The sequence below is a fragment of the Piliocolobus tephrosceles genome, chromosome X (genome assembly GCF_002776525.5).
Source record: "Piliocolobus tephrosceles isolate RC106 chromosome X, ASM277652v3, whole genome shotgun sequence".
NCBI classification, from domain to species: Eukaryota; Metazoa; Chordata; class Mammalia; order Primates; family Cercopithecidae; genus Piliocolobus; species Piliocolobus tephrosceles.
In genome coordinates, this window is record NC_045455.1 from 17986351 (window position 1) to 18009023 (window position 22673).

The 22673-nt window shown below is 37.8% G+C and overlaps 1 protein-coding gene across 1 annotated transcript in view; it reads left to right on the forward strand.

Annotated features, from left to right (window-relative positions):
- Positions 1 to 22673, forward strand: part of UGGT2 (UDP-glucose glycoprotein glucosyltransferase 2) — a 586709-nt gene that overhangs the window by 443505 nt on the left and 120531 nt on the right. The window lies entirely within an intron of this gene.

Below are 22673 nucleotides of genomic sequence, written 5' to 3' on the forward strand. Positions count from 1 at the left end.
TGGGATCTTGGCATCCCAACTAAATAAATAACATGTTTCACCTTAAATATAAAACATGGTTTCTTAAAAACACAAAAATGGGCACTATAATACTAAAAGTACTCATATAAACATTTCATTGTCTTAAGACATGATATAATTTTTAAAGTAATTTTGAAAGCACATTCAATGTTACATTTCCTAATATGAATCAGCAGTCTTGGAAAAGAGTTGAATTTTATCTATACCACCTCTAGCGACAGGGGCAGTTTTGTCAGTAACACAGAATAAGGAAATAAAATCTTAAAGTATTGTCTTAAAGGGTTAACTAGATTGGCTATCTTTATTGATCAAATTTACCAGAAAACTGGTTGTATTTTGCTTACTTTAAGCACAGCATCAAACAGGAGAAACCTAATGTTTCTGTGTCTTAGTTCTATTTAAAGTTGAACATTTGTGGAATAAAGTAACTTAAATAGCATAAAATCATGTAACGTACAAGTTGAGAAAAAGAACAATAAACTTGAAAATTACGTTGCTTAAATCTTCTTCATAACATTTTAGAAATGTCATTTTTCAGTTATACAGAGTAATTGCCATAACAGAAATGCATTACTTCATTTGACAGGTCATTAAAATTACAGAAAACTGTGTCAGATTTTCATCCACATACTGAGCTAAAAAATCTCTCTCTACTCATAGAAGTTTGATCAACTAGTTTTGATTTTACGCTAACTTTTAGCTAGTGTAACACAAATTAAGTCTATAAATAACCACTATTTTTCATGATGCCTGTCAAATATTTTGAGAGAAAACAGCAGTTAATATTTACTGAAAATTTACTGTGTGTTTGGGTTCCTTCTATGTGCTTTAAATATTGGAGTATATTTAATCACTCCAACAATCCTGTAAGACAGATTATTACCATTCTCATTGTCCAAATGAAGAAATCAGGTCTCAAAGTGTAATGTAATAAATGGTGCAACTGGAATTTGAATCCAGATCTGTCTAACTGTAAAACAAAAAAAAGACCTTGCTTTTTTTTCCTGCTCCCTGCTACCTTATGTCTTTCAGCAAATTGTGAATATGTAAAATAAATATTATTATAACAATGGCATTACTTGTGGCATTAAGATTAAATATGTCAATTTTAAATTATTCAGTATTTTTAAGAAACTATGTGATCATCATTGTACCCTAGTTGTTGATCATTTATAAATAATGTTAACTTTGCGTATGTTCCAATTCTAATGGAAACATTTGAACAGGTTCAGAATGAAGATTTACACTAAAATATCATACTCATTTCATGCATTAAACTATCTGATTCCAAATTTTTATAACATCTGCCACATTGCTGTGATTATTCGGCTTTACAGCATTACTTTCAGAGTGATAAGCTAAGTATTACATTATTGCTCATAAAACACAATACTTGTTTTTCAATATACTTTTCTATTAAAACCACAGTTATACAAATAAAAGGATAATCAAAATTATGTGTTTCCATCAGTCAACACAAAAAGTGAACATAATTTGACTTAATATCTATCTCCAGCCCCAATCCTTCCTCTGTACTACACTCATATTCAATCACTTTCTCATCAAATCTTTTTGGAAGTCCAAACTGAATTATCTTTCCTTCCTCTTATACTGCTCCCGACAACCCCACTCATCCTGCAGCCTTCCTCATCTTGATTCACAGTAACTCCATTCTGCCAGTAACTTAGTTCTCTCACATCTCACACCAAAGTCCCTGGAAAATTCCTGTCCATTCTTCATATAAAATACATCCCACAGCCACTTCTTACTACCACCACTAGAACCATTCTGGTCCAAGCCACCATCATCTCTCATCTGGACTACTGCATTACCTCCCAACTGGCTCCCTGACCCCCTATAGTATATTCCCAAGTAACAGCCTCTAGTGATCCAAAGAAAACATTAGCTAGATGATGCCAATCTTAACCATGCACTTCTGAACTAATTCACAGAGTAAAGTGGGAGTCCTTAAACTTCCTATAAAACCCAATATGATCCGGCCCCCAGCTACTTCTCTGAGCTTCTCTCCTGACTGCTCTCTTCCTACCTGCTATTCTTAAAAAAGCAGACATGATTCACAGGATTCACAGACATGATCTCACCTCACGTCCTTTGCATTCGTTGTACTCTGTCTAGAACAATCCTCTTCCACATATTTGACATGGCTTCCTCCTTCACCTTCTTTGGTTCTTTGCCCAAATGACACTGCTATGAATGTGCTGTGGTTTGAATGTTTTTGTCCTCTCCAAAATTTATGTTGAAACTGAATCCGCAATGCAATAGTGCTATGGGCCTAATGGGAGGTGTTTAGGTCATGAGGGCTGTGCCCTCAAAATGGACTAATGCCACTACAAAAAGGCTTTCAGGAGTGGGTTTGCTCTCTCTTGCCATGTAGGAACATAGCATTCATCCCCTTTTTACCCCACTGCCTTCTGCCATGTGAGGATGCAGCAAGAAAGCTACCATCAGATGCCAGTGCCTTGATCTTGGACTTCACAGACTCCAGAAGCATGAGAGAATACATTTCTGTTCTTTAATACATTTCTGAGATTATATAGTCTCAGGTATTTTGTTACGGCAGCACAAAACAAACTAAGACAAAATGTGTCCCTCAAAATCCATGTGTTGAAACTTAGTGGCCAATATGATAGCACTGAGAGGTGTGGCCTTTGGGAGATGATTAAGCCACGAGGGCTCTGCGCTCATGAATGGAATTTGTATCCTTATAATAAAAGAGTTCAAGACTGAAGGGAGCACTCTGTTGCCCTTCTACCTTCCACTACGTAAAAACAGAGCAACAAGAGGCCATCCTGGAAGCAGATAGCAGCTCTCACCAGACGTCAATGGCAGCATGTTGGCCTTACATTTCCAAGCATCCAGAAGTATAAGAAACAAATTTCTGTTCTCTATAAATTAGCCAGTCTGTGGCATATTTTTATAGCAGCATAAACATACTTAAGATACATGCCTTATCAGTAAGGGTGCTGTTTGTTGTCTCTCTCTATCCATCAAAATATTAGCCTTATCAGTAAGGGTGCTGTTTGTTGTCTCTCTCTATCCATCAAAATATTAGCCCCATGAAAACCTAGTTGTTCACTGCTGTACCTTCAGCATCTAGAAGAATGTTTGATTCACAGTAGGTGTAAGATTAATATCTTAATATTTTTGTCTATTTTAAGGAAAGTGAGGACAAAACATAGTTTTATGTTTTGAGATATAAACATAGTCTTATGTTTATGAGCAATAAGTTGAACATAATTGCATCTAGTATTTGTCATTAATGTCAATAACACTGTATGAATTATATCAAAATGACAAAGACGACATAGGGTAGCTTTTCCCTAGTATATAACTAAAAGGCAAGGCACTAGATAAAACGGGTGCCACTGTTTCCCTCTTTATCCCTTAAAATGCTTGACGTGGTCAAAGATAGCCAAAAGCTTTAGAACTGTTTTTAAAAGCTATATTTCTTCCCAAAGTAACTTTTAAAGTGAAAAAGCAATGCTATTTATAAAGTTCTACATATCTCACTACCAAAACTCACCAATACCTTTTACAATAAATGGCAGCTGTTGTATGTGTGAAACAGCACTGTACACAGATGAACCTGAATCTAACATGCAGGTGAGCAGAGTTCATAAATAAGTGAAAAACAAAACATTAAGAGTGCATTAGAACTCTGAAGACGATTTTGGGATATATAATTTGAAAATTCAAGCAACAGATATGTCAAACACACTGCATTCATTGATTTCTTAATAAACCTAAGCACCAGATTCAGTTTTTTACTTAAACAATTTGTATGAAATAAAATCAGACTATCATATTAAAAATATTAGTATATAGATATCATCCACTTATTTTGTATGTGTCTACAAAGATTATAATCAGAAAAACATTTATATTAACAGAAAAACCAGGATATAAAATTATATATAGTAGGATTACTAGGACGTATTCTAAAAAACCAAAAACGGCTATCTATGTATGGTAGAAAAAAGGGCTGGAAGGAAAAACAATAAGCTATTAAGTTTTATTAGGGTGGTTGGAGAGCAAGAGATTTCCTTCTTAGAGCTTTGTAAATATTTTATTAATAAAAACTACATGGCAATTTATACTACTTGATACTTCAAAACTTATAATAGTATCTAATGCCATTTAACATGAACAACTGTAGGAACAAGAAAAAAGACGTAATAATCTACTTAGTACACCTACTACAACAGTGGTTCTCAATGACAATGTTTTGATGATGTGCATTAAGTTGTTTCTTCTAATACTTACATTAGAACAAAATAAAAGCAAGACACATAAAGAACATTCTTCCTTACCCATATCATCGTTATCACTGAATGGGGGAAAGAATGAAGGAATGGGAAGTGTGTCATGACCCCATTTTATTTATGCTGAGTTGTGTCTGGTGTCTTCAGCTCATGAACACCATGCTGTGTGTGTGTCACATCAGGTGAATTGTGACAGAAAAAGTTAGACCAGCGCATTGCAGTGTCACTGAGAAAAGAGAGCAATAGCTTTTTCTACTTACTCTCCCATTGCTGACAATACCCATTTCTCCAGGACGCAATTTAAGTACATCTTGACAGAACAACTGGTGAGTTCGAAAAATATTCACTCCAACAGTGTTATATTTTTTCTCAAAAGCATTCTTATTCATCCCCTAAAGTAAAAGTTAAGATTGATGAAATTCAGAGAAATTACCAGATTAGTAAATTACTAAGGAACATCAATTTAAATAAAATTTGATATGAAGAAAATGAAACTAAATATTTATTAAATTCTGAACTCAGTACCTCTTATTTGGTATTCTCAATTTAAAAAGTGTTAAAATGGAAATACTCCTTTCTCCCCATTATACTAATTCCAGAAGACCAGTTTAGTAATTATATATTTAAATATGGAAATAAGAAAAATAACCCTTGGTCAAAGTAAAAAAAATATGGACATTCAGCAAATAAGCCACATATATGCTCACTGCACCTTCATACTAAGGTGCATTTCTCTCTCTCAGTACTTCCCAAACTTTAATGTGCATATCAATCACCTGGTATCTTGTTAAAATGCAGAATCTACTTCAGTAGAATCAGGGCGTTAAATTCTCAATTTCTAACAAGTTCCCAGATGCTCTCATGACGATGAAAATGTTCTCTTGCATTGTTCAATATGGCAGCCAAGGCCTCATGTGGTTATGCGGCATTCAAAATGTGGCTACTATGACTGAGGAACTGAATTTAAAATCGTATTTAATTTTAATTTAAGTATAAAATAGCCATATGTAGCCAGTGGCTGTGGTGTGGACCGTGTAGGCCCTGATCGTCTTTACCTTCAAAATCCCCATTCCACTCATCCCCTTTCTGACTGCAACCTCATGACCATCCCCATCCCTAGATCAACAATTACTCAACCTTTCAGTCCACAGACTCTACCATTTATTCACTGTCCATCATCCTTCCCATGGCATAATTTCCTTTTAACCAAGTTCTATTTCAGGATACTTTACTAAAACCAAAACTTTCTCCATGTTTAGCTCCCTCGAATGCTCCCCCTCAGTCATATTCACTGGGCCAAACCCCAACCTTGGTTAAACAACACTCTGCTGAGTCTGCAACTGGACGAAAACAGTAAAATATAGCTGGAGAGAAACATATGACCAATGCTGATCTCACTTTAAATTTATGATCATTAATCTCAAGTGGGCCCTCAGCAATGACCAGAAATCTTCCTTCGCTAGTGTGTTTAATTTACTTTCTCACTCTCAGAATAATAGTAAAATATTCGACATTTCCGCTTTTTGTCCTCGACCCTTTAAAAATACATCCTGCCACTCTAATCCTTAGCTAATGATCCGACTTTTGAAAGCAAATCAATCAAAACAACTTATAAATATTTTGTCTGTCTTTCCTCCTACAATGTAAGCTCCACAAAGAACTGGGACAGGGACTCCATCTGCTTGTTCACAAGTTTATCTCCATTGTCTGATAAACAATCAGTATGTATTTTTTGAATGAATGATTCTTTCTTCAAGAGGATCACCACTGAAATTCCCCCCATAATGGACCCCTTCAGTGAAATACCTGAGATTTACATAACGCTATAACCCCCAATTATTGGCTTAAGTACATATCCTAACTAAAATGCCATCAACTTTAAGAATCATGAAGTAGTTAATGAAACATATGAAATCTGATTTATTAAATGCCTCTGTACAAAGTCGTATCATTTAATGTTTATCTTTTCCCATTTGAAAATGAATGTTTATTATCTCCATTTGTTTAAACCTATTAATCTTTCTCAGTAATAGTCTCTCCAAATACATTCACTTATACTTTTAAAATATGCAATACGTATATATTTAATATTTCAAATAGCTACTGACCTCAATAAGGAATGTTTTAATTTTATCTCCAGAGTAAATAGCTGTAGCAGTTTCTTCCTTTGCCAGTTGCCCAAGAAAGCTTCTCAAAAACCTGGTCTTCTGTGTAAGAAAAGCTGCCAAAATTCCTCTAGAAATAGCTGTGTTCTCTTCATTTATTTTTGATGTAGGATTATAAATAATCCCCAACCGACTATGAACACTTGTTTTCTGCAAACACATTTAGAGATTAAAAGGACCAGTATCTTACATATCTTTTTACAGGTGAATATATTTTCTTTCCCATCCAGTTTGTTCACTGTATCATGCACCATCTTTCACTATCAAAGCCCTCCCATGTTGACTGTACTAAATGTGATACACCACTGAAAAAGCCTAACAATCATTTTACTAATTCCTTCACATCTTTGCATGATTCCTTGGTAATGTAACATTATATTTAAGCTTTTTGTATGTGAAATAACACAAATAAAAAATACACAAGACAAAACGTATAGCTTAGTGAATTAACCCATACAACTACTATCCTGGTCACTGGCACTGCCAGCAAACCCCAAAAATATTCCTCAGATCTCTGTCAATTACCACACCTTCCCACTTTTCTAAAAACAACCACTCTCTTGTCATTTATGGTGATAACAACTTTGCTCTTCTTTATAGTTTATTCCCTAAGCTTGCATTGCTAAACATTTAATCAATTTTAAATTTCATATAAATGGAATCATGCAGTATTATTTTGTGTTCTTTCTCCGCTCAGTAATGTGAGATTTATCAATACTGTTTTCTGTAGCTGTAGTCAATTTTCAGTACTGTAGAGAATTCCATCATATGAATATACATTCTTTTATCCATTCTACTGTTGCTGGACATCTGAGTTTTTTCCAGTTTAGAGCTCTAAAAACAGGATATACGTATCTTCCACTTCAGAAGATGCTAAACAGTTTTTCAAAATAATTGTACTAGTTTTCACTCCCACCAGCAACAGTTCCATCACCTCACAGCCTAAGAAACACTTTGTATTGTCAGATTTTAATTTAACTCATTATCGTACATATGTAAAGATATCTCATCAGGTTTTTAATTTGCTTTTCTCTTATCATTAATGATACTGAACACCCCTTGATATGTCTTTGGGTTCTTTTCTGACTTGCCTGTTCAACCTGCTTCCAGTATTTTTTGGATTACCTTTTTTGGCCCCTGACTTGGAAGAGTTTGATTTCTAAGACTTAAGGGCTTTTTTTGGTTATATGTGTAAAGATAAGCTTCTCCCATTCTATGGCTTGTTTTGTAGTGTACTGATGATGTGTTATGATGGGAAGCAGTCCTTAATTTTAAAGTAGTTCCATTTATTGGTATCATACCTGATGGCTACTGGGTTTTGGGTCTCATTTTAGAAATCTTCTCTAAAGTCAAAAAGATAATCTATATTATCTTTCAGAAGATTTATTGTTTTGCCTTTTATGTTTAGCTCTATAATCCAACTGGAATCAATTTTTGTGTATGACGTGAAAAGAGGAAAGTGTCAAAGATTACCCTTACTGTTCCATAAAGCCAACTTTGTTACAAATCAAGTGTTAACATATGCATGACTTTATTTCTGGGTTCTCTAATCTTCTTCCATTGCTCTATTTTTCTATGCTTGTGCTAATACCAAACTGCATTCAATTCTGTAGTTTTATCAAAGATCTTGATATCCAGTAAAGCTGTTATCACTTTTTCTGCTTTAAGATTATTTTAGCTACTCTTGGTGCTTTGAATTTCTGGATGAGCTTTTGAATCTGCTTGACAATTTCCACAAAAATTTCCAGTGTTTGATATTTTTCATACTATTGGAAATGGTATCTTTACTTAAATTGCATTTCTTGTTTGTTGCAACTCTTAGAAATATAATTAATTATTGGACATTGACCTGGTACTAAACAACCTTAAACTATATAATTAATTCTAATAATTTATATGTGGATATGTACTTTCTGTGTAAACAATTTGGAATGGCAATTGGAAGATAATAAAGATTATACAATCTGAAGAACAGAATGTAAAAAGACTGAAAAAAATGAACAGGTTCTCAGAGAAACGTGGGACATCATTAAGCATGCCAACATATGCATAATAGAAGACCCAGGAACAGAAGAAAAAAGAAATGTAGAAAATATTAAAAAAAAAAAAAACACTGAAAGTTTCCCAATTTTGATTAATAACATAATTTACAAATCTAAGAAGCTCAACGTACTCCAATAAGGATAAATGTAAAGATATCCACAGCCAGGCACATGAGTCAAAATGTTAAAAGCAAAAGCTAAAATCTTGAAAAGAGCAAGAGAAATGTTTTTTTCGTTGTATACAAAAGAATCTCAATAACATTAAAGGCTAACTTCTTATCAGAAACAACAGAAGCCAGAAGGCAATGAGATGGGGGCGTTCCAAGATGACGGAATAGGAACAGTTCCAGTCTGCAGTTCCCAGCGTGATCGACACAGAAGATGGGTGATTCCTGCACTTCCAACTCAGGTACCTCGTTCATCTCATTGGGAATGGTGAGAGAGTGGGTGCAGCCCATGGAGGGCGAGCCGAAGCAGGGCAGGGCGTCGCCTCACCCGGGAAGCACAAGGGGTTGGGGAATTTCCCTTTCCTAGCCAAGGGAAGGCGTGACAGACTTCCTGGAAAAACGGGACATTCCCACCCAAATACTGTGATTTTCCCATAGGTCTCAGCAACTGGCAGACAAAGTGATTCTCTCCTGTGCTCAATTCGGCAGGTCCCACGCCCAAGGAGCCTTGCTCACTGCTAGCGCAGCAGTCTGAGATTGAACTGCAAGGGGGCAGCCTGGCTGGGGGAGGGGCATCCACCACAGCTGAGGCTTAAGTGGGTAGACAAAGCAGCCGGGAAGGTCTGACTAGGCACAGCCCACCGCAGCTCAGAAAGGCCTACTGCCTCTAGACTCCACCTCTGTGGGCAGAGCTTAGCAGAACAAAAGGCAGCAGACAACTCCTGCAGACTTAAACGTTTGTAGAATGGAACCAAGTTGGAAAACACTATTCAGGGTATTATCCAGGAGAACTTCCCCAACCTAGCAAGGCAGGCCAATGTTCAAATTCAGGAAATACAGAGAACAACACAAAAATACTCCTCGAGAAGCACAACCCCCAGACACATAATCATGAGATTCACCAAGGTTGAAATGAAGGAAAAAGTGTCAATGGCAACCAGAGAGAAAGGTCGAGTTACCCACAAAGGGAAGCCCATCAGACTAACTGCGGACCTCTCGGCAGAAACCCTACGAGCCAGAAGAGAGTGGGGGCCAATATTCAACATTCTTAAAGAAAAGAAATTTCAACCCAGAATTTCAAAGCCAGCCTAACTAAGCTTCATAAGTGAAGGAGAAATAAAATACTTTACAGACAAGCAAATGCTGAGAGATTCTGTCACCACCAGGCCTGCCTTACAAGAGCTCCTGAAGGAAGCACTGAACATGGAAAGGAACAACCAGTACCAGCCACTGCAAGAACAGGCCAAATTGTAAAGACCATTGGTGCTATGAAGAAACTGCATCAATTAACGGGCAAAATAACCAGCGAACATCATAACGACAGGATCAAATTCACACATAACAATATTAATGTTAAACTTAAATGGGCTAAATGCCCCAATTAAAAGACACAGACTGGAAATTGGATAGTCAAGACCCATCAGCATGCTGCATTCAGGAGACCCATTTCACATGCAGAGACACACATAGGTTCAAAATAAAGGGATGGAGGAAGATCTACCAAGCAAATGGAAAGAAAAAAGAGCAGGGGTTGCAATCCTAGTCTCTGATAAAACAGATTTTAAATCAACAAAGATTAAAAGAGACAAAGAAGGCCATTATATAATGGTAAAGGGATCAATTCAACAAGAACAGGTAACTATCCTAAATATATATGCATGCAATACAGGAGCACCCAGATTCATAAAGCAAGTACTTGGAGACCTACAAAGACACTTAGACTCCCACACAATAATAATGGGAGACTTTAACACCCCACTGTCAATATTAGACAGATCAACAAGACAAAAAGTTAACAAGGATATCCAGGACCTGAACTCAGTTCTGCACCAAGCAGACCTATTAGACATCTAAAGAAGTCTCCACTACAAATCAACAGAATATACATTCTTCTCAGCACCATACTGCACTTATTCTAAAATTGACCACATAATTGGAGTAAAGCACTCCTCAGCAAATGTAAAAGAACAGAAATCACAACAAACCATCTCTCAGACCACAAGGCAATCAAATTAGAACTCAGGATTAAGAAACTTACTCAAAACCGCTCAACCACATGGAAACTGGACAACCTGCTCCTGAACGACTACTGGATAAATAACGAACGAAGGCAGAAATAAAGATGTTTTTTAAAAACCAATGAGAACAAAGACACAATGTACCAGAATCTGTGGGACACATGTAAAGCTGTGTGTAGTGGGAAATGCATAGCACTAAATGCCCACAAGAGAAAGCAAGAAAGATCTAAAATCAGCACCCTAACATCACAACTAAAAGAACTAGAAAAGCAAGAGCAAACACATTCAAAAACTAGCAGAAGGCAAGAACTATTTAAGATCAGAGTAGAACTGAAAGAGATAGAGACACAAAAAACCCTTCAAAAAATCAATGAATCCAGGAGCTGGTTTTTTGAAAAGATCAATAAAATAGACCGCTAGCAAGACTAATAAAGAAGAATAAAATAGACACAATAGAAAATGATAAAGGGGATATCACCCCTGATTCCACAGAAATACAAACTACCATGAGAGAATACTATAAACACCTCTACGCAAATAAAAAAGAAAATCTAGAAGAAATGTATAAATTCCTGGACACATACACCCTCCCAACACTAAACCAGGAAGAAGCTGAATCTCTGAATAGACCAATAACAGGCTATGAAATTGAGGCAATAATTAATAGCCTACCAACTAAAAAAAGTCCAGGTCCAGACAGATTCAGAGTCAAATTCTACCACAGGTACAAAGAGGAGCTGGTACCAGGCCGTCTGAAACTATTGCAATCAACAGAAAAAGAGGGAATCCTCCCTAACTCAATTTATGAGGCCAACATCATCCTGATACCAAAGCCTGGCAGAGACACAACAAAAAAAGAGAATTTTAGACCAATATCCCTGATGAACATCAGTGAGAAAATCCTCAATAAAATACTGGCAAACCAAATGCAGCAGCACATCAAAAAGCTTATCCACCATGATCAAGTCAGCTTCATCCCTGGGATGCAAGACTGGTTCAATATATGCAAATCAATAAACATAATCTATCACATGAACAGAACCAATGACAAAAACCACATGATTATCTCAACAGATGCAGAAAAGGCCCTCGACAAAACTCAACAGTCATCATGCTAAAAACTCTCAATAAACTAGGTACTGATGGAACGTATCTCAAAATAGTAAGAGCTAGTTATGACAAACTCACAGCCAATATCACACTGAATGGGCAAAAACTGGAAGCATTCCCTTTGAAAATCAGCAGAAGACAGGGACGCCCTCTCTCACCACTCCTATTTAACATAGTGTTGGAAGTTCTGGCCAGGGCAATCAGGCAGGAGAAAGAAATAAAGGGCATTCAATTACGAAAAGAGGAAGTCAAATTGTCCCTGTTTGCAGATGACATGATTGTATATTCAGAAAACCCCATCGTCTCAGCCCAAAATCTCCTTAAGGAGATAAGCAACTTCAGCAAAGTCTCAGGATACAAAATCAACGTGCAAAAATCATAAGCATTCCTATACACCATTAACAGAGAGCCAAATCATGAGTGAACTCCCATTCACAATTGCTACAAAGAGAAAAAAATATCTAGAAATCCAACTTACAAGGGATGTGAAGGACCTCTTCAAGGAGAACTACAAATCACTGCTCAAAGAAATTAAAGAGGACACAAACAAATGGAAGAATATTCCATGCTCATGGATAGGAACAATCAGTATCATGAAAATAGCCATACTGCCTAAAGTAATTTATAGATTCAATGCCATCCCCATCAAGCTACCAATGACTTTCTTCACAGAATTGGAAAAAACTACTTTAAACTTCATATGGAACCCAAAGTCTGCATTGCCAAGACAATCCTAAGCAAAAAGAACAAAGCTGGAGGCATCATGCTACCTGACTTCAAACTATACTACAAGGCTACAGTAACCAAAACAGCATAGTACTGGTACCAAAACAGAGAGACAGACCAATGGAACAGAACAGAGACCACAGAAATAACACCACACATCTACAACCATCTGATCTTTGACAACCCTGACAAAACAAGAAATGGGCAAAGGAGTCCCTATTTAATAAATTGTGCTGGGAAAACTGGCTAGCCATATGCAGAAAGCTGAAATTGCATCCCTTCCTTACACCTTATACAAAAATTAACTCAAGACGGATTAGAGACCTAAATGTTAGACCTAAAACCATAAAAACCCTAGAAGAAAACGTAGGCAATACCATTTAGGACATAGCCATGGGCAAGGACTTCATTACCAAAACACCAAAAGCAATGGCAACAAAAGCCAAAACAGACAAACGGGATCTAATTAAAGTAAAGAGCTTCTGCACAGCAGAAGAAACTACTATCAGAGTAAACAGGTGATCTACAGAATGGGATAAAATTTTTGCCATCTACCCATCTGACAAAGGGCTAATATCCAGAATCTGCAAAGAACTTAAACAAATTTACAAGAAAAAAACAAACCCATCAAAAAGTGGGCGAAGGAAATGAACAGACACTTCTCAAAAGAAGACATCTATGCAGTCAACAGACACATGAAAAAATGCTCATCATCACTGGTTATCAGAGGAGTACAAATCAAAACCACAATGAGATACCATCTCATGCCAGTTAGAATGGCGATCATTAAAAAGTCAGGAAACAACAGGTGCTGGAGAGGATGTGGAGAAATAGTAATGCTTTTACACTGTTGGTGGGACTGTAAATTAGCTCAACCATTGTGGAAGACAGTGTGGTGATTCCTCAAGCATCTAGAACTAGAAATACCATTTGACCCAGCCATCCCATTACTGGTATATATACCCAAAGGATTATAAATCATGCTACTATAAAGACACATGCACATCTGTGTTTATTGCGGCACTATTCACAATATCAAAGACTCGGAACCAACCCAAATGTCCATCAGTGACAGATTGGATTAAAAAAATGTGGCACATATACATCATGGAATACTATGCAGCCATAAAAAAGGATGAGTTCATGTCCTTTGCAGGGACATGGATGAAGCTGGAAACCATCATTCTCAGGAAACTATCATAAGGACAGAAAACCAAACACTGCATGTTCTCACTCATAGGTGGGAATTGAACAATGAGATCACTTGGACACAGGGCGGAGAACATCACACACTGGGGCCTGCTGGGGGCTGGGGGGCTGGGGGAGGGATAGCATTAGGAGACATACCTAATGTAAATGATAAGTTGATGGGTACAGCAAACCATCATGGCACATGTATACCTATGTATCAAACCTGCACGTTGTACACATGTATCTTAGAACTTAAAGTATAATTTTAAAAAAAGAAGGCAATGAAATGATATATTCAAAGTGTTAAAATATTCCTTATAACCACTATAATGTTTCTTAAAACTACTGGCATCTGCTTAAATTTACAAAGGCAGAAGAAAGCAAGCTACGAAAGGAGAGAATTAAAATATATAGAAAGGATAATTAATAGAATTAAAACCCTAAATGGCTGCGCACAGTGGCTCCTGCCTATAATCCCAGCACTTTGGGAGGCTGAGGCAGGCGGATCACCTGAGGTGAGGATTTTGAGACCACCGTGGCCATGATGGTGAAAATCCATCTCTACTAAAAAAAATACAAAAATTAGCTGGGTGTGCTGGTGCACACCTGTAATCCCAAGCACATGGGAGGCAGAGGCAGGAGAATCACTTGCACCCAGGAGGTGGAGGGTGCAGTGAGCTCAGACTGCACCACTGTACTCCAGCCTGGGCGACTGAGTGAGACTCTTTCAAAAAAACAAAAACAAACAAACAAACTCCCCACAAAACTCTTAAATATAAAAATTATGAAGAAATTTTAAAAGACTGATAGTTCTAATATAGACACTTTTTAACTGTCAAGAACATCACCCACTAATTTAAATGATGTCAAAACGTAAAATGACATGCAAAATATTAATCTACAAAATGCTTCTAGGGGTCAATGATAGAATCATAACACCTACAAGCCTGATACTATTCTTCTGTTATCTCATCTCTTCCCCTTGCTGTCTCCTAGCCATACACTTTGCTGTCTTCTTACATAAAGTATGTTCTTGCATTAGAACCTCTGCATCAGCTAGACACTCTGGTGGGAATATATTTTCCCTCAGTATTTGAATTGTTAATTCCCTCAATTCCTTCAGGTCATTGCTGAAATGTCATCTTCTCAATGAGGCGTCTCCTGCCAACCTTATTTGAAATTGTAATCTGTCTGCAATCTGACTCTCTGCTCCTGAGCTTCCCTTACCCAGTTCTTTTTCTTTTTCCACAGCATTTCTCACCTTCTTGACATGTAACTCAACTCACATATATGTCTATCACTTATTGTCTGTCTCCCTATCCACACTACTCCTGCTAAAATTTAACCTGCATAAGATAAAATACCTTAATATTGTAAACTAATATATCCCCAGAAGGGAGAATACACTCACTCAAATACTTAGACAGTAAATGAATAATAAATAGATTACATATGAAAAGGACATACTTATTTAGATGCAAAAAATACTCTTATCCCTGTGGAAGTTTTAGCCACTCCAGCCAGGGTTATAAGGACAGATCTCCGATCTCTCCCAGGGACAGGGCTTCCGGGGGAGGGTCACGACCATCTCTACAGATTGGTCGACTCAGCTGTTCCAGCCTGCCAGCTTTGGAGAGTGCAAACAGTCTAGACAAGGAAGGCTCCCCCACCAACAGAGCATAGCTGCTCTGCCTGATCAGGGCAAGACTGCTTCTTTAAGCAGCACCCCAGCCATTCCTCCTCACTGGGGAGGACCTCTCTGCAGCGGCTTCAGCCACACCACCCAGGATTACAAAGACAAAGCTTTGATCTCTTCCTGAGACAGAGTTCCCAGTGGGAGGAGCGTCTACCATCTCTGCAGTTTGGTTGACTCAGCTGTTCCAGTCAGCCGGCTTTGGAGAGTCCAAACAGTCTGGGTGAGAAAGGATTCACCCCAACATATAGCAAACCTGCTCTAGCAAAAAGCAGCCAGCCTGCCTATTTAAGCAGGTCCCTGATCCCATTCTTCTTATCTACATAAGACCTCACAACAAGGGTCTCTAGCCACCTGCTGTAGGTGTGTTTGGACTGGCAATAGGTCTGTACCCCTCTAGGACAGAGCTTCTGGAATGATCTGGCTGCCATCTTTGTTGTTTCACAGCCTTCACTGGTGATACCTCTGGGTACAGGAAAAACAGAAGCAAGTAGGGTGTGGGGTGGACCCTCAGCAAACTGCAGCAGCCCCACAGAAGAGTGGCTTGACCGTTAAAAACAAACAGAAAGCAACAAAATCATCATCATCAAAAAGGACCCCACAAAAACCCCATTCAAACGTCAGCAACCTCAGAAATCAAAGATGAGAAAAAAATCGAAGCAAAAATGCTGAAAACTCAAAAGGCCAGAGTGTCTCTTCTCCAAATGACTGCAACATCTCTCCCCTAAGGGGACAGAACTGGGCCCAAGCTGAGATGGCTGAAATGATGGAAGTACGCTTCAGAAGGTGGGTAATAAGGAACTTCGCTAAGCTAAAGGAGCACGTTCTAACCCAATGCAAAGAAGCTAAGCACTATGATAAAACACCACAGAAGCTGTAAGCCAGAACAATCGGTTTAGAGAGGAATACAAATGACCTGATGGAACTGAAAAACACAACATGAAAACTTCACAATGTAACCACAAGTATCAATAACTTAACAGACCAAGCAGAGGAAAAAAATTTCAGAACTTGAAAATTATCTTGCTGAAATAAGGCAGGTAGACAACATTAAAGAAAAAAGAATGAAAAGGAACAAACAAAACCTCCGAGAACTATGGGATTATGTAAAAGGAGCAAACCCATGACTGATGGGGTACCTGAAAGAAACAGGGAGAACAGAACCAAGTTGAAAAACATACGTGAGGATATCATCCAGGAGAACTTCCCCAACCTAGCAGGAAAGGCCAACATTCAAATTCAGGAAATGCGGAGAACCCCAGTAAGATCCTCCATGAAAAGATCAATCACAAGATATATAATCATCAGATTCTCCAAGGTTGAAATGAAAGAAGAAATGTTAGAGGGCAGCCAGAGAGAAAGGCTAGGTCATCCACAAAAGGAAGCCCATCAGACTAACAGCAGACCTCTCAACTGAAACCCTACAAGCCAGAAGAGATTGGGGCCAATATTCAACATTCTTAAAGAATTCCCAATTCATTGCTTAAAGAAAAAATTCTGAAGGAATTCTCAAAGAAAAGAATTTCTGGAATTTCGTATCTGGAAACTAAGCTTCATAAGCAAGGAGAAGCAAATGCTGAGGGAATTCATCACCATCAGCCTGCCTTGCAAGAGCTTCTGAAGGAAGCATTAAGTATGGAAAGGAAAAACCATTAGCAGCCACGACAAATACACACTGAAGTACACAGACCAGTGACACTATAAATCAACCACATAAACAAGTCTGCAAAATAACCAGCTAGCATCATGATGACAGCATCAAATTCACAATCATAACAATACTAACCTTAAATGTAAATGGGTTAAATGCCCCAAGTAAAAGACAAAGAATGGCAAGCTGTGTAAACAGTGAAGACCCATCAACACACTGTCTTCAAGAGATCCATCTCACATGGAAAGACACATAAAGGCTCAAAATAAAGGGATGGAGGAAAATTTATGAGCAAATGGAAAACAGAAAAAAAAGCTACAAAGATTAAAAAAGAACATTACATAATTATAAAGGGTTCAAGAAAAGCTAACTATCCTAAATATATATGCACCCAATACAGAAGCACCCAGATTCATAAAGCAAATTCTTAAGACACCTACAAAGAGACTTACAATCCCACACAATAATAGTGAGAGACCTTAACACCCCACTAACAATATTAGAGAGATGATTGAGACAGAAAATTAACAAAGATATTCAGGATCAAGTGGACTTGATATATATTTACAGAAATCTCCACCAAACCCCAACAGAATATACATTCTTCTCTATGCCACATGACACTTACTCTAAAATTGATCACATAATTGGAAGACGTTCCTCAGCCAATGCAAAACAAGTGGAACTGAAGATTAACAAATTCACTAAAAACCACACACCGACATGAAAACTGAACAACCTGCTCCTGAATAACTCTTGAGTAAATAAGGAAATTAAGGCAGAAATGCCAAGAAGTACATTGAAATTAATAAGAACAAAGAGACAATGTACCAGAATCTCTGGGATGCAACTAAAGCAGTGTTAATAAAAAAATTTACAGCACTAAATGCCCACATCAAAAAGCTAGAAAGATCTCAAGTTAACAATCTAACATCTCAATTAAAATAACTTGAGAGCCAAGAGCAAACAAACCCCAAAGCTAGCAGAAGGCAAGAAATAACCACAATCAGAGCTGAACTGAAAGAGTTAGACACGAAAAACTCTTCAAAAAAATCAACCAATCCAGGATCTGTTATTAGAAAAAATTAGTAAAACAGACCACTAGCTAGATTGATAAAGAATAAATGCCCATGCCTATGTCCTGAATGGTACTACCTAGATTTTCTTCTAGGGTTTTTATGGTAATAGGTCTAACATTTAAGTCTCTAATCCATCTTGAATTAATCTTCGTATAAGGAGTAAGGAAAGGATCCAGTTTCAGCTTTCTACTTATGGCTAGCCAATTTTCCCAGCACCATTTATTAAATAGGGAATCCTTTCCCCATTTCTTGTTTTTCTCAGGTTTGTCAAAGATCAGATGGCTGCAGATGTGTGGTATTATTTCTGAAGACTCTGTTCTGTTCCATTGGTCTATATCTCTGTTTTGGTACCAGTACCATGCTGTTTTGGTTACTGTAGCCTTGCAGTATAGTTTGAAGTCAGGTAGCGTGACGCCTCCAGCTTTGTCCTTTTGACTTAGGATTGTCTTGGCAATGCAGGCTCTTTTTTGGTTCCATATGAACTTTAAAGCAGTTTTTTCCAATTCTGTGAAGAAACTCATTGGTAGCTTGATGGGGATGGCATTGAATCTATAAATAACCTTGGGCAGTATGGCCGTTTTCACGATATTGACTCTTCCTATCCATGAGCATGGTATGTTCTTCCATTTGTTTGTGTCCTCTTTTATTTCACTGAGCAGTGGTTTGTAGTTCTCCTTGAAGAGGTCCTTTACATCCCTTGTAAGTTGGATTCCTAGGTATTTTATTCTCTTTGAAGCAATTGTGAATGGAAGTTCATTCCTGATTTGGCTCTCTGCTTGTCTGTTACTGGTGTATAAGAATGCTTGTGATTTTTGCACATTAATTTTGTATCCTGAGACTTTGCTGAAGTTGCTTATCAGCTTAAGAAGGTTTTGGGCTGAGACGATGGGGTTTTCTAAGTATACAATCATGTCATCTGCAAACAGGGACAATTTGACTTCTTCTTTTTCCTAACTGAATACCCTTGATTTCTTTCTCTTGCCTGACTGCCCTAGCCAGAACTTCCAACACTATGTTGAATAGGAGTGGTGAGAGAGGGCATCCCTGTCTTGTGCCAGTTTTCAAAGGGACTTCATGTCTAAAACACCAAAAGCAATGGCAGCAAAAGCCAAAATTGACAAATGGGATCTAATTAAACTAAAGAGCTTCTGCACAGCAAAAGAAACTACCATCAGAGTGAACAGGCAACCTACAGAATGGGAGAAAATTTTTGCAATCTACTCATCTGACAAAGGGCTAATTTCCAGAATCTACAAAGAACTCAAACAAATATACAAGAAAAAAACAAACAACCCCATCAAAAAGTGGGCAAAGGATATGAACAGACATTTCTCAAAAGAAGACATTCATACAGCCAACAGACACATGAAAAAATGCTCATCATCACTGGCCATCAGAGAAAAGCAAATCAAAACCACAATGAGATACCATCTCACACCAGTTAGAATGGCAATCATTAAAAAGTCAGGAAACAACAGGTGCTGGAGAGGATGTGGAGAAATAGGAACACTTTTACACTGTTGGTGGGATTGTAAACTAGTTCAACCATTATGGAAAACAGTATGGCGATTCCTCAAGAAGTACCATATGACCCAGCCATCCCATTACTGGGTATATACCCAAAGGATCATAAATCATGCTGCTATAGAGACACATGCACACGTATGTTTATTGCGGCACTATTCACAATAGCAAAGACTTGGAATCAGCCCAAATGTCCATCAGTGACAGACTGGATTAAGAAAATGTGGCACATATACACCATGGAATACTATGCAGCCGTAAAGAAGGATGAGTTCATGTCCTTTGTAGGGACATGGATGCAGCTGGAAACCACCGTTCTCAGCAAACTGTTGCAAGAACAGAACACCAAACACCGCATGTTCTCACTCATAGGTGGGAACTGAACAATGAGACCACTTGGACTCGGGAAGGGGAACATCACACACTGGGGCCTATCATGGGGAAGGGGAAGCGGGGAGGGATTGCATTGGGAGTTATACCTGATGTAAATGACGAGTTGATGGGTGCTGATGAGTTGATGGGTGCAGCACACCAACATGGCACAAGTATACATATGTAACAAACCTGCACGTTATGCACATGTACCCTAGAACTTAAAGTATAATAATAACAAAATAAAAAATAAAAAAAAAATCTCCCAATAAACCAGGTACTAAAGGAACATACCTCAAAATCATAAAAGCCATATATGACAAACTCACAGCCAGTATCATATTGAATGGGCAAAAGCTGGAAGCATTCCCCTTGAAAACTGGCACAAGACAAGGATGCCCTCTCTCACCACTCCTATTCACCACAGTATTGAAAGTTCTGGCCAGGGCAATCAGGCAAGAGAAAGAAAGAAAGAGTATTCAAATAGGAAGAGAGGAAGTCAAATTATCTTTGTTTGCAGATAACATGATTTTGTATCTAGAAAACCCCATCATCTCAGCCCAAAAGCTTTTTAAGCTGATAAGCAACTTCAGCAAAGTCTCAGGATACAAAATCGATGTGCAAAAATCTCTAGCATTCCTATACACCACCACCAAGTAGGCAGAGCCATCCCATTCACAATTGCTACAAAATGAATCAAATACCTAGGAATACAGGTAACAAGGGAAGTGAAGAATCTCTTCAAGGAGAATTACAAACCACTGCTCAAAGGAAATCAAAGAGGACACAAACAAATAGAAAAACATTCCATGCTCATGGATAGGAAGAATCGACATCAGAAAATGGCCATACTGCCCTAAGTGATTTACAGATTCAAAGCTATTCCCATTAAACTAACATTGACATTCTTCATATATTTAGAAAAAGTGATTTTAAAATTCATATGGAACCAAAAAGGAGCCCGAATAGTAAAGCCAACCCTATGAAAAAAGAACAAAGCTGGAGGTATCATGCCACCCAACTTCAAAATATACAATGTTACAGTAACCAAGATGGCATGGTACTGATACAAGAACAGACACATAGACCAACGGAACAGAATAGAGAACTCAGAAATAAGACCACACATCTACAACCATCTGATCTTCAACAAAACTGACAAAAGTAAGCAATGGGGAAAGGGTTCCCTATTTAATAAACGGTGCTGGAAGTGGCTAGCCATATGCAGAAAACTGAAACTGGATCCCTTCCTTTCACCTTATACAAATACTGACTCAAGATGAATGAAAAACTTAAATGTAAAACCAAAAACTATTAAAACTCTAGAAGAAAATCTAGCCAGTATTACTCAGGACATAGACATGGGCAAGGATTTCATGGTGAAAATGCCAAATGCAGTTGTGATAAAAGCAAAAATTGGTAAATGGGATATATTACTAATTAAACTAAAGAGCTTCTGCACAGCAAAAGAAACTATCATCAGAGAGAACACATAATCTATGAAATGGGAAAAAGTTTTTCCCATCTATCCATCTGACAAAGGTCTAATATCCAGAGTCTACAAGGAACTTAAATTTACAAGAAAAAAACAAACGACCCCATTAAAAAGTGGACAAAGTACACAGACACTTCTCAAAAGAAGATATACATGTGGCCAACAAATATGAGGAAAAAGCTCCACATCACTGATCATTAGAGAAATGCAAATCAAAACCACAATGAGATAACATCTCATGCCAGTCAGAATGGGCATTACTAAAAAGTCAAAAAAGAACAGATGCTGGCGAGGTTGCAGAGAAAAGAGAATGCTTAAACACAGTTGGAATAAAAATTACGTCAGCCACTATGAAAAGCAGTTTGGAGATTTCTCAAAGAACTGAAAACAAAATTACCATTTGACCCAGCAATCCCATTACTAGGTAATACCCAAAGGAATATAAATCATTCCATTAAATATTATAAGGATACAGAACGTGTATGTTCACTGCAGCACTATTCACAATAGCAAAGACATGGAATCAACCTAAATGCCTATCGATGATAGACTGGATAAAGAAAATGTACATATACACCATGGAATACTATACAGCCATAAAATGGAATGAAATCATGTCCTTTGCAGGGACACGGAACGAGCTGCAAATGCAGCTGCACGGAAGGAGGATGAGTTTGCATCCTCAGCAAACTAACACAGGAACAGAAAACCAAACACCACATATTCCCACTTTTAAGTGGGAGTTGAATGATGAGAACATACGGACAAAATGGCAGAAACAACACACACTGTGGTCTGTTGGGGGTGGGCGGTGTGGGGAGGGAGAGCATCAGGAAGAATAGCTAAGGGATGCAGGGCTTAATATCTAGGCAATGGGACGATCTGTGTAGCAAACCACCATAGCATACATTTATCTGTATAACAAACTTGCACATCCTACACATATACTCTTAAAAGTTGAAAAAAAAAGGTGGTGACAGTGTTTTTGTTGTTGTTGTTGCTGTTTTCCAGACAGTGGATAGGAAGCAGTGTTAGCATGCGTCTCCCACTTGGAAGGACAGAATAGTGGGTAAAGATTCACACTGTGACTTTTTTTTTCCGCAGGAGCACTACATGAAGTTACAGAAAAATACTTA